Source organism: Chinchilla lanigera, unplaced genomic scaffold, assembly GCF_000276665.1.
Source record: "Chinchilla lanigera isolate Chin_1 unplaced genomic scaffold, ChiLan1.0 scaffold00016, whole genome shotgun sequence".
In the NCBI taxonomy this organism is placed as follows: domain Eukaryota; kingdom Metazoa; phylum Chordata; class Mammalia; order Rodentia; family Chinchillidae; genus Chinchilla; species Chinchilla lanigera.
Window position 1 is genome coordinate 24,643,506 of NW_004955417.1, and position 12,192 is coordinate 24,655,697.

The following is a 12,192-nucleotide window of genomic DNA, read 5'->3' on the forward strand; positions in this document are numbered from 1 at the left end:
CCATTACAAATAGTTTCGGTGTTATATACTTGTCTATTAACTTCATTGACAATGTTTCTTGCTATGTGGGAATCTATATTTTCATTTAACAAATTCTATTAAAATTTTCTTTTATGCTGTTTGCTTTTGTACACATAGTCTTTCTCTAACAATGTTACCTCGGGGTCTTATTTATGTTTTTACATTTCACACTCTTGTCCACTTGGATTTCATTTTGATGTCTGTGTAAGACAACAATCTAACTCGACACAGTTTCTGGAAAACAACACGGCTTCTTATTTCCAGTCTTCTCTCCCTCACCTCCTTCAGGTGGAGAGAACTCACTGAAAAGGAAGAAGTAATCAGGAAGAACACCTAACCTAGGTAGACATGGGGCACCATCTTGCTTTTGTCATGAAGAGAAATGCTTAATACACCACTGAGTTTTCTCAAAGGAATCCTTTCCAGTCTGCCTGGAAATTAATTCTAGACCCTAAATAATGGTACTTATCTCCTTCATGATGCTGAATATTATTTTTCCAAGTGGAGAATATGACTTTTTCTTTTGTTTCAATTCCTCTGGTGACTCATGATATTCTTTTCAAAGGCAATGGATGAAATTGACTTCTTGCTTCCCTTCTGCCCCAGAATGGAAACCACGCTTTCAAGATAAATTGCGCAGAAAAAAAGGCAGCAGGATTTGCTGGTACTGAAATGAGAGTGGCTTTTGGCTCTGCTTCAGTGGCTTTGCTCTACATTTCTTTCTGAGCTCTCGGAAAGAAGTGATAATGAGAGTTTAATCTCTAGTCTTGTACCATCAGCTCTTTATTTTCCTTAGAATATTTTTAAACCTACAGGGCCTCTATTTTAGCCACTCGACACAGTACTTTTGTGGAAGTTCTTCCCTGGAGTGGAAATAATCAGAGGGTAGAATTCCCAAGGTCCGCCATCTTTTCTAGCTGTAATCTGGGATATTTTCATTATTTTTAAAAGGCTGGGGATACAGATGAAAGCTTAGTGGGGAGTGAGATAGAGGCTGGAGAGAAGCTGTCCTTCAATTTACCAGAACTTGGCTACATTTGCGGCAGAATGTTGGATAATTATGTGGAGGCTGCCACTCCAATCTTCCCATTTCTCTATGTTCTCCTCTCTTCTTTGGTGTAGAGACCTGATATGTGCACCATGAGATGCCATGAGATGTTGGCAAAATTGTATGCTCATGCCATCAGCAGAGGAACCCCTAAGAACGGGACGCATTCAGTAGCGTGCTTCTTGGGCTAGGTAAAGAACAGCGTGGCTAGAGGAAGTGGTGAGGCCCAGCAACCATCTTTTCTAACTCTTTTACAACAGTAACATCATTTCCTCCCCAAATCTTATGAACATAACTTTTGTTTATGGCATGAATCTTAGGATAGTGCTAATATCGTATTTATGTGTGTGTTTAAACCACATGTCGTCTAGATCCAGGCATCTTCTCCTTGATGTTCATGCAAAGTCCTCCCTTACCCTGCCTCTTGGGCTCTGACCTCTGACAAGGCCTCCGGACTCCTGGTTCTGGTCATCGGCCCACCCCAGTTGCTGCTCTCCTGGCTGGCACGACTTCATAGTCCATCCATAATCCTTCTGTTATCCACCTCCTTTCCCCCTTCTCAACCACTAAGCATCTTTGTGGAGGCAACAAGAGCTCCGTGCTTAACCTCGAGTCCCAATACGTGCTCCTGTCTCAGCCCCTGCTGAGGACACGACTGAAGAAGACTGCACTTTGTCAAGGCATCTGGCATCCTCGTTGTGTTCAGATTCAAGGGATTCAGTATTTCTCAGGAGCCTGGGGGCTTCCCTTGTCAATCTCCAAGACCTATTTTTTTTGCTCTTCAGTTGACTGAGTTTAGTTTCAGCATGTGTCTGGAGTTTTGAACTTCAAATGCGTCTTTAGGAGTTATCATTACGGTATTCTTCTGCTCCTGGCTCTTAGAGGAGGGCAGGGGGAGGGACAGCCCCTCCCCCTTTTGGAACATTAGGAATATGTAGATGAGGGATTTGGGAATGGCCCTTCTCTTTAGATGTGGGAATCACACATTTTTTTTTCTGCTTAAGATTGGCTAGGAGGAAATGCCTTGATCTAACCTTGTTACATTAAAGTGTTCAGTGAATCATCCTGGGACAGGTAGCCCTTCACACTTAGGTCACTTGTCACTTCTCAGCGTTCCAGAGCACTATGAGAAGCCTTGGGGGTGCAGGGAGAGTCTATGGGTCTCAATTTAGAAGTCATTGCGGTGGGCATTTCTGATACCTTCTCTTTACAGCCTCGCATTTTTATGATAACATCATGGCTTTGGTATGTAAGAATGGCTAAAAAGAGACAGAGCTAATACACGTGTTGCCACCTTGGGTGCCCTTTGTGATGTGAGTTGGTGATTATTTGAGAGACGGCAAAGATTTATCTGAGGCATCCACCTCCTAAATGACCTCGTCAGAAAATAAAGATGTCTTCTTAAGCATTTTAGTTTTCCATAACAGAGGCATATACTTTCCATGGTGTAGCTATGATGCACCAGGGTGAGTTTATGAGCAATAACTGAAGTTTATGGAGTGTTTACTGTGTGCCAGGCACTCATTCAATCACATCAGACATAGCATTTGTTTATGTTATTGGTATACACTTAAGTATGCCAGGACTTGTTCTAACAGTTCAATCCACATTCATTTATTCACTCTTTGTAAGAACCTTCTAAGTAAGTACCGTTGTTATCATGACTCAGATTCCAGATGAGGAGGTTAGGGAACTGAAAAGTGAAGGGTGTGCTGGAGCCACGCAGCACGCCAGTCACAGAGTTAAAGGGGTTTACTGCTACTCTGTGCTTTTCCTTGACACACACAGCTCGTTTACACAGCCCTGCAAGAGGAGTCACATTTCTCTAATTTGTAGATTGGGACCCCATGGATTCATTGAAGTAATTTGCTTAGAATCATGCTACTGTAAGGGGAAGAGATACGAATTCAAACTTATTTGGAGTCCAGAGACTGTCTATAGAGCAGCAATTGAATCTCCTGCAGGCAGACTTGCCAAGGACATGCTGCTGGGAAGGGCAGAACCCAGAAGTGCACCCAGCTCAGCCACTCAACTCCATGAACAGATGATAAACTACGAGTTTAACTGAACATGTTGGGAATCTATTTCAAATATTTCTGATTGTAGGCAATAATATTAATAAAAAGCTCAAAACATACAAATAAATGATAGGAAAGGGAAAGATATTGCTCAAAGGAAGGAGCAACTGGGATGAGGGGAAGAAGAAAAAAGAAAGAAGGAAGGCAAATTATAAATATATATATATGAATAGCTGTGATGACTGTATCGCTGATGTCTGACTGTGTGTTGAAATAAACAGTTAATGCTTACAATTTTTAATGTTCTGATTGTGCATGTTTGTGTTTGGTGCTCTGAGCAACCAATTTGAAGGTAACAATATGCACTGGAATTACAATGGTAAACTCCTACCATCTTGTCAACTGAAACTCTGTATTATCTCTAATGTTTCATTGAAGAATTATTTTCTTATTCTCTTTAATGGTTTGAGCAATCCCTCATTCTTACATCTGGTAATCTGAGCAATGTAGCTGAGGATAGAGGTGTAACAACCACTGTTGATTCGTATTATTTTGTCTAGAGACTATCACTTTGAATGTTCTTGCTTTGATTTGTTTATGTTAGTGATACTGGTATGCTGCTACTGTTCTACTTTTTTGTTTGTTTGTTTCTCATTTACTACTCTCTTTAAAATAAAAAATCTAGCATTTACTGTGTTCCAGTTACTAGAATATATGTTCATGTATTTTTTTTCTCTGTATTATACCAAGGCACTTTGTGAAAACAAACCAATATGTAGAAGAATATACAGAAGGAAGCAAAAATCGTTATCACCCTACAGAACTAGACAACCACAGTTAGCATTCTCAGAAGCATCTTTACAATTGCATTTCTCCACACATTTTAAGCATGCACCATATGGAATAATCATATAATTTTAGGTAAATCGAGTTGAGCTATAGATGCTACTTGTAACCTGCTTTTATCTATTCATTCCTTCACTCAAAATATTTGCTGAAAACTTAACAATTCCAAAATGGTAGACTTGAAAGAATATATTATGTGTATTTTCTTATTTTGTTGAACAGAAAGGTCAGTCTTCTTATGGGCAACAAGTTGTGTCAGTCAGGATGGGCAGGATAATTCTGTAGTAATAAAGTAATCTCTGAAACTCAGTAGTTTAATGCAACAAGTATTATTTCCAGCTTACACAACTGGCTGTGGCGTCAGGGTCTTCTAAACAGTTATTGAGCCACTGATGCCTTTTCAGTCTTACGGGTGCTGGGGCAGGGAAGAGCCTGAGTCACTGCACAGAAGCTTCCCACAGCTTCATTCCACACGTGGAACAAAACTCGAGTCCTAGTTGTCTGATCCTAAATAGTCACATGGTGCCACCTACCTCAGGAAGAATAGTTGATATAGCCTTCTGGGTGTCCCTGGGAAAAGCAAGGAGAATCAGAATTTGGTGAGCTCTTGTAATGTGTCGCACATGGGAACTCTGCTGGGTGAATGAACTGGTGCTTGTTTAACCAGTCTTCCAACAAAAGACATCTAGATAGTTACTACTGTGTCTTTGTTATAAATAACTGCAACAACGAAGATCCTCTTATAGCCATCACACCCTGAGCCATTCATTTCTCAGTTCTAAATCCTGGAGGGGAAATCAGTGTGTCAAAGACATATTTAAGATACATCTGGGCCTACTCTGCTCGCTCCTCCCTTCTAAGTTCTCCTGCAGAAAGTAGGGCCTAAAAGCCCAGGAATACGTTGCCCAGTTTCCTTGGACTTAAGGTTCTCATGAGAATCTGCCACTGAGAAGGGCTCATGTGAGATGGAGGAGAAGTCACGGTCCTTTGGCAATAGCTGAGGTGCACACATGGATAACTCTGTGTGAAGATACACCGTGGCTTTTGGACATCAGGAGAAACGGCACTACTTCAGCACTGTGAGCCCGGAGTTTATTAGAACTCTGGTTGTCCTCTCAAGCACTTCCTCTTTCAGCTTTGCAGGGAGCTGAGCTGTCCTTGGTGGGCTCCTTATGACCCCACACTTGGCTGTGCTGAGAGGGACCTCCCTCATCTATACCTGCCTCGCCTCCACCTTAGTTGTGGTGAAACCCTCAGTATAAATGTCCTGTCTCTCTCCTCTACTTTTCCTACAGTGACTGCTTTGAGTGCTGCTGCACCCACTGTCAAATTGCTTTTTAGGAAACGTAGGCCCTGAACCCTCAGTGGCAGCAGCCGAGTCTTCACGCTTCACACCATATAGTTTTTCAATTTCAGCAAAGCAGTGCTCAAAACCAGAGAAGAGTAACAGTGCTTTATATTTGCCTTTCTTAGATTCAGAAATTTTTATTCTATTTAACTTGCTGTTGCATTTTTCTTTTGTAAGTTATGCGTGTCTTTGGTTGTCATGCGTCCTCTTTTGACTGACAAACTTTCCCAAATATTCCTCTCTTTACTCGTACTCCTGTTTGACATGACTGTGCCTCTTTCAGAATTCAAAGGGTAATCATTTAAACCAACATGCTAGATTTGAGGAAGAAAGATCATATGAACGTAACCAGGTTACCAAGTCACCAAACGGGAGTGGCTGGGGTGTTTGTCCCGACAAGAAGGAAATAGCCAACTATCTGGGTAATTCTTTGTACTCAGGGGGACTCACATCTTTAAGAAGAGCATGTCGAAGTAGAAGCATTTTGGATAAAAATAACTTGTATGGCTTCATAGTAGCATTTAATTATCACTTTCCCCATGGCTATTCTTTTTCATGAAATTTTCTTTTTTGGACAAGACCTTGGCATTTCACATCCTTGGGAAGGAAGAAAATTTCTGCAGGTATAAAGAGGTAGAGGGTTTAGGTTTATGCCATATTTCTTCTAAGAGGCTGAAAGAAAGATTGCCAACAGAAAAGATTATATTTTCCTTCTGAACCTGAGTGATGGAAAAACAGCAGCAAAAATAGACTTTACATAAAGGAATTGGGAGAAAATACAAGACAGCTATGGAGAAGTAGTTTTTTTTTTTTTTGAAAATTAAAACTGGAGAGGAAAATAAATCATTTGAGGATGGTTTAGATTCAGGAATGGAAATGAAGACCCGCAAATCTCCTTGAATGGCAATGGTTTCTGGAGAACTGGATTGAGATTGATTCTGAGACAAAGTCCACACATACTAAGAAAGAGTTCTGTGGTCACTCACGATGGTGCCAATGTCCAGGTAGATAAGGGAGGTAAAGCAAATGCCACAAACTTAACCATTCTCTCCTTTATAATGTGGCTCCCTGTTGGAGGACAAATAGCACTTTCGCTGAGGTGAGAGGGAAGAAGGGTAAATGCAGCCTATTGTCACGTTTTAGGGAAAACAAGACTTCCTCATGTAGGGTCTCCCCAGCCCAGCTCCCTGTTATCTGCTCAGTTGATGAATAGTATTTGAAGATGGGGAACAAAATTGTTTTAATTTATCTGATTTTGGGACTTAGCATTATTTTTAAATCTATAGAGACTGCAGACTGATGTCCTATGCATTCACACACAGAAGATCAGAAATATTACGTCTTCTCCTAGGAGACTTGCTCATGGTTGAAACTCATTGTTGAGTAATGGATGCAGGGTTCATGGTGCATAAATTACTCTCTGACCGTAAACTAAGTCCTTGAAGGAATTTCATTAATCTTTTCATGTCAGCCCTATACAGTTTATTATTTCCAGGTATCTTCATAAAGAGCAAACTGATACATTAATTCTTTTATTTATTTCTCTTATGTTTTTAATTCCTACTAAGTATAAATTACTTTACATTGAGACATCCTTTGAGCCATAAGAAGCTGCACATAGGAGGAATGTGCATGCATTGAGGAACACGGATAATACAAAGGGAAGCCAAAGCAATGTAAGCAGTGATGTTGAAAAATTGCTATTTCAATCACAATGATAGCAAAGTCCATAGAAGAACAGCATGGCATTGAGTGTCCCCCAAAATGCTTCACAATGAAAATAGGAATGAAACATGGGCAAGCATAAAATAAAAAACGAGGAATTTTATATTTCTCTTGGGTTGGGGTAGGAAGCATGTAGCAGGATAACAACAGGCATGCTGCCTGCTAGAGAGGAAGGTTCATGCTGGGAAACAGGGGAGCTGGAGGGGCTCGCCCAGTGCCTTCTCTCTATTTTTGGATGTGTCCTGAGCTAAGTGGGGTCCACAGCTCCCTGGGGCTCCCCAACTCTTCCAGGCTAACTCTTGACAGCTCATTTGACTGAAAAACTTTCCTGAAGTTTGGCCTTTGTCACATTAGGTTCCAGAATTTCCCCTGTCTCTATTTTCCAAACTGCTCTAAAGTATAGAAAATCTTTTAAGAAGTCAATGCTAGACATATTTTTTCTTTTTGACATTTATTATATATTGGCCTGAAAGAAAATATCTATATATGCACTATTTATTTTGAGGTAAAGAATATTTCTGTAATGAAATTGCAGAAAGCACCTAATACATGAATGTATAATAATATTCAATTATTTTTAGGGGCTGCGTTTACCAATTTGAGTCATGTTGATGTATGTTGCCTGTCACGTGCTTGCTGGACTTCCCTGTGTCTTGTAGAATGTAAATAGGTATTTGTGATAGTTAATGTTTATTATCTGAAACTTTTTTGTTTTTTTTTTCCGGTACCAGGAATCGAACCCATGACCTTGCACTTGCCAGGCAGGCGCTGTGCTGCTGAGCTAAATCCCCAGCCCCCTAATGTTTATTATCTATTAAATATTCATACCCTGAAAATTTACCCCTATCTATCTGTGGCCACTAGAAACACTTTTCAAATGAAAATCAGGATATCAATATTCCCACACTGTTTTAAATTGGACTAACCAAAAGGCAGAATAATGCAATGTGTACACAGTAAACAGTATCTTCAATTTATTTTAAAAATAGCAAGATGCTGAATCTAGTTAATCATTTTTTGTGAGGTCTTATTCAAGAAAGGCAAAATATTTTAGAATATATATTCTTATATATTCTTAAATGAGAACATTTTGTTACTATTTGTCTACTAAACAAATTATAGAAAAACATGATTCTACTCTTGATATGGAAGGTTTAACTGTGAGCAATTTCCCTCATATTAAGTGAATTATGGCACCTGAAGTAGGGTTGTGTCCACACATTCACACCTGAAATTTGGGAGAATGAATTTATTTTGAAGAAGTCCACAGACTTGATTGTAGTTAAGAATCTTGAGCTGTGATCGCACCGGATGATGAGACTGCAGGAAGCCATTCTTGGTAACATGGTGGTAGTAGTGACATCTTTCTGGTGGGTTTGAAAGTTTGAAAGATACTTTAAAGGTCCAAGTTCCAGCTGAATGTGGTGGCACATGCCTGTAATTCCAGCGCTCTGGAGTGCTGAGGCAGGATGATCGCAAGTTTTAGCTCTTTCTGAGCAACTTAATGGCTTGATGTGACTCTGTCTCAAAGTAAAGAATAAAAAAAAAGAATAAAAAAATTAGGGATCGAGCTCATGTGAAGGCCATGGGTTCAATCCTAAGTAGTGGAAAAAAATGTCCAAGTGTGATAATGGTTAAAGCAACCTCCAAATTTACTCCTGAGAACACTAGGTCTAGTGAGATCAGGAGCCTTAGCAGCTGTAACCATGTCACTGCCTCTGACAGAGCTGGATTTCATTTTCTCGATTTCAAATCCAAGGCATTAAGCAGCAATAAAACGAGCACAGCAAAGACCATTAAAAAGCAAAATACTTCTGCCACAACACCTCTCTCAAGAGGAATCAGTTTTTAGATGGTGCCAGTGTGGACTAGGGGTAGTATTCCATGAGACAGTGCTCTGCTTAGCACTAAATCCATTGTGCAGAGAATCATTTACTTTGTCAGTGTTTAACAATATCCTCCAGACCATGCCACATGTCTTGGGCTTCGAGGGCTGATAATGTCACTGTATCTTCCATGGGATATGCCATCAGTGTGGAGCTGTTTTGCTCATCAGTAAGGGCAGGAACAATGTGAAATACAACAGTATCCAGCATCCATTGAACACCAGTAATACGCCAGATACTTTGTATCCCTTACTTCTGGTGCCCAGGACTACCCTGAGATGTGACTTTCTGCATTTTACAAATGAAAAAACAGACCTGAAGAGATAAGGCAACTTTCCCAAAGTCACAGTTAGAAAGTAGCATCCCTATTCTTTTAATCCCAGTCTGAGACTAAAGCTAGCCATCACGTTAGTGTTTCTGTCCTACAGAAATAGACCCAGCACTATAGGTGCCAACACAATAAAAGTATTCATACCATTACTCCCTGACAACTACATGTTCATACTCAATGGCAAATTTTCACAGGATATACCCAAACATTCATACTTTATATTTCAAAACTACTTCAAAACTACAATGTGAGGAGTTGTGATGAAAAATGACTAAGTACATAGCATTTTACAGGCTAAAATCATCCATCTTTTTCTTCCCAAGTGCATGAGAAGGTGGAACTATACCATGGTTTACCAGAAAAAAAAAAATTTGGATATTTGCTGTTGCTGAAACTCTGTTCAAATCAGGTAGAGAACCTCTTGTATTTATGCTTAGGCATCTACAGGGCCTTGGCAAAAATACGTAAGGTGGTAAGAATTGACCCTTTATTTCTGGAATAAGACCCTGGAAAAGGAACCTGATAGAACAGAGGCTGGGAACACTATCAAGGGGTCCAGCAGTGAGTGGGGAGTTTGGGGTACAGTAATAGACATCTTTGTGAGTTGATAACACACACATACTCCATTCCACAAACAAAACAACAGATACTGGAGTTTGTTCTGCCGCCCAGGCAGTGTTTGGAGGACCATGGCCATTTTCAGAGTCATGAATCATACCTCTTCTCTAGGGATCATTGCACAGATTACGTGCGCACCCTGACAGAGGGAGACTGAAAGGGCCCGGCTCCCACTGTCTCTTCTTCATGGTCACGCCCCTAGTTGATCCATCTCTTTCATTATCTTACCAAGGTCTAAAATGTTCTTAATTTCACAGAGACACTTGAGTGAGTTACAGTAAATCTGAGTAAGTTATTACAGACTAGTTATGACTTGACCTACATGCTCTATGTTACTTCCCTATGAAAATAGAACAAAGATGGCACCCGAATTTTTGCCTGGAGCTAGGGAGTGGTGGGGCAGTGGAAATAAAATTAAGTTCTAACTCATTCCTAACACCCTGGTTTCTCCCTGTAGCCAGAGCTGTCTTGGATTTGAACTGCTTTTGCCCTACCGTAGGTACCTCCTGCAACTGACTTCGAGAGGTATCTGGCCAATGAGACCAAAATGCACCAAGCGACTTGCGTTTCAGTCCTAGTGATAGACTGTTAGATTATTGAAACCACAACTTTGTTGAGTTCTTTTAGAACCTAGAAATCAGCTTTCTCTTCTGAAAGCAGGACTTTAGGGAATGGGAAAGACCCAACCATGAAGAAAAATGACAGACAGACCAGCACTGTCCAATAAAGCTATGCTTTGACTGGAATGTTTGAGCTGATAAAACAGCCCCCCTGGGGCTGGGGACTTAGCTCAGCGGCAAAAGCACCTGACTGGCAAGCGCAAGGCCATGAGTTCGGTTCCTGGTACCGGAGAAAAAACCCCCCCAAAAAAAACCAGCCCCTAATTCTATGGGTCTATTGAATACCAAGAATGGGCTTGGTGTAACTGAAGTACTGAATTTTTAGTATAATTTAATTTTATATTTAAACTTAAGTTGAGCTCACCATATTGTGGTGAGTAGCTACTGTTAATGCATGCATGGGCTCTGGGTTTTTTCTTTTGTTTTGTTTTTGTCTTTTTGAGACAGGGTCTCGCTATGCAGTTCAGGCTGTCCTTGAGCTCACTTTGTAGCCCAGGCTGGTCTCAAACTCACAATGATCCTCCTGCCTCAGGCTCCCTAGTGCTGGGATGACAGGCGGGCACCACCATGCCCGGCCTTCGGCTGTGGTTATTCATATGAGTAAATTTGTTCCAAGACTAATAATTTGAATTCTTCTACCTAAATTAAGGGGAGTGGTCAAATTTTATTTTTGTAAATTAAAAGATGCCCTCTTGGAGGCAGTTGATTAGCAACTGCACAATTAGTTCCTATACTCTGGGTTGTCTAGTTTCAGGGAACAGTGGGGAAGGGGTCAGTATGCTTTTATCCATGAGAATGTGATTTCTAGGGTGCTTTTGCAGTTTGCTATTAGAATCTCTCCTGAACTGAAATTTACTTGCATCTGAAGTTTTTAATCGATATACTGTACATTTATCTGATTTTGGAGTCCTTTCATGTAATGACTGAATCCTGTGATTTACCACCAAAAGTTTTTTTGTTCCTCACAGAAAATAAGTAAAGAACCTTCTCAAGGTTACAGTTTTTCAAATGAAAGAAAGAGATTGCTATTCGGAATCACAGAAATTCTACGTGTTAGTTATTAGGGCACCTCTCCAGCTATTTCTGGTTTATTCCTGTTCGGTTAATTTGTGCTTCAAACCCTCCTGTGGTTGGATGGGCCATGTGACCATCAAGCCAGTGACTTAGGAGAAGAATCTACTTCAGCTATTTCATTCCACTTTCTGGTTAAGCATTTAATGCTGGTACAAGACACTGTAGTGCTGTCTTTTTTCTGTGCGTAGCAACCGGCAATATTCAAGATGATGTCTGACCCATCAACCTGGAGCCTGGGGGACTAAGGGGGGCTGAGACCTCTTGGTGGCTTGCAGTGGAAAACAACAGAAAAAAATGCAAACCTTTGCTATTTCAAGCCAACCGACTGACGTATGTCTAAGTTGGGAGCAAAAGTAAGGGTTTGCGTGCAAGATAGGGGAGTCAATCAAGAGTAGCAAGGGAACTCAGAGAAGATGAATTGTCTCTAGTTGAATTTGACCCTGCCTCGTGTGAACAAATGAGAGCACCAGAAATCTTGGACACAAGTCTGAGTCTGACACTATGCAGAGCCTGGGTGCAATGTCTTCTGAATATCCACGCAACCTTTATTTATGCAATAAAGAAGGTGTTGAGTGTGAATGATCAGACCCAATCATTTCAGAATAAATCATCAATCCCTTACTATGGCCATGCAAAGAGCCTCTGATTTCCCTACGA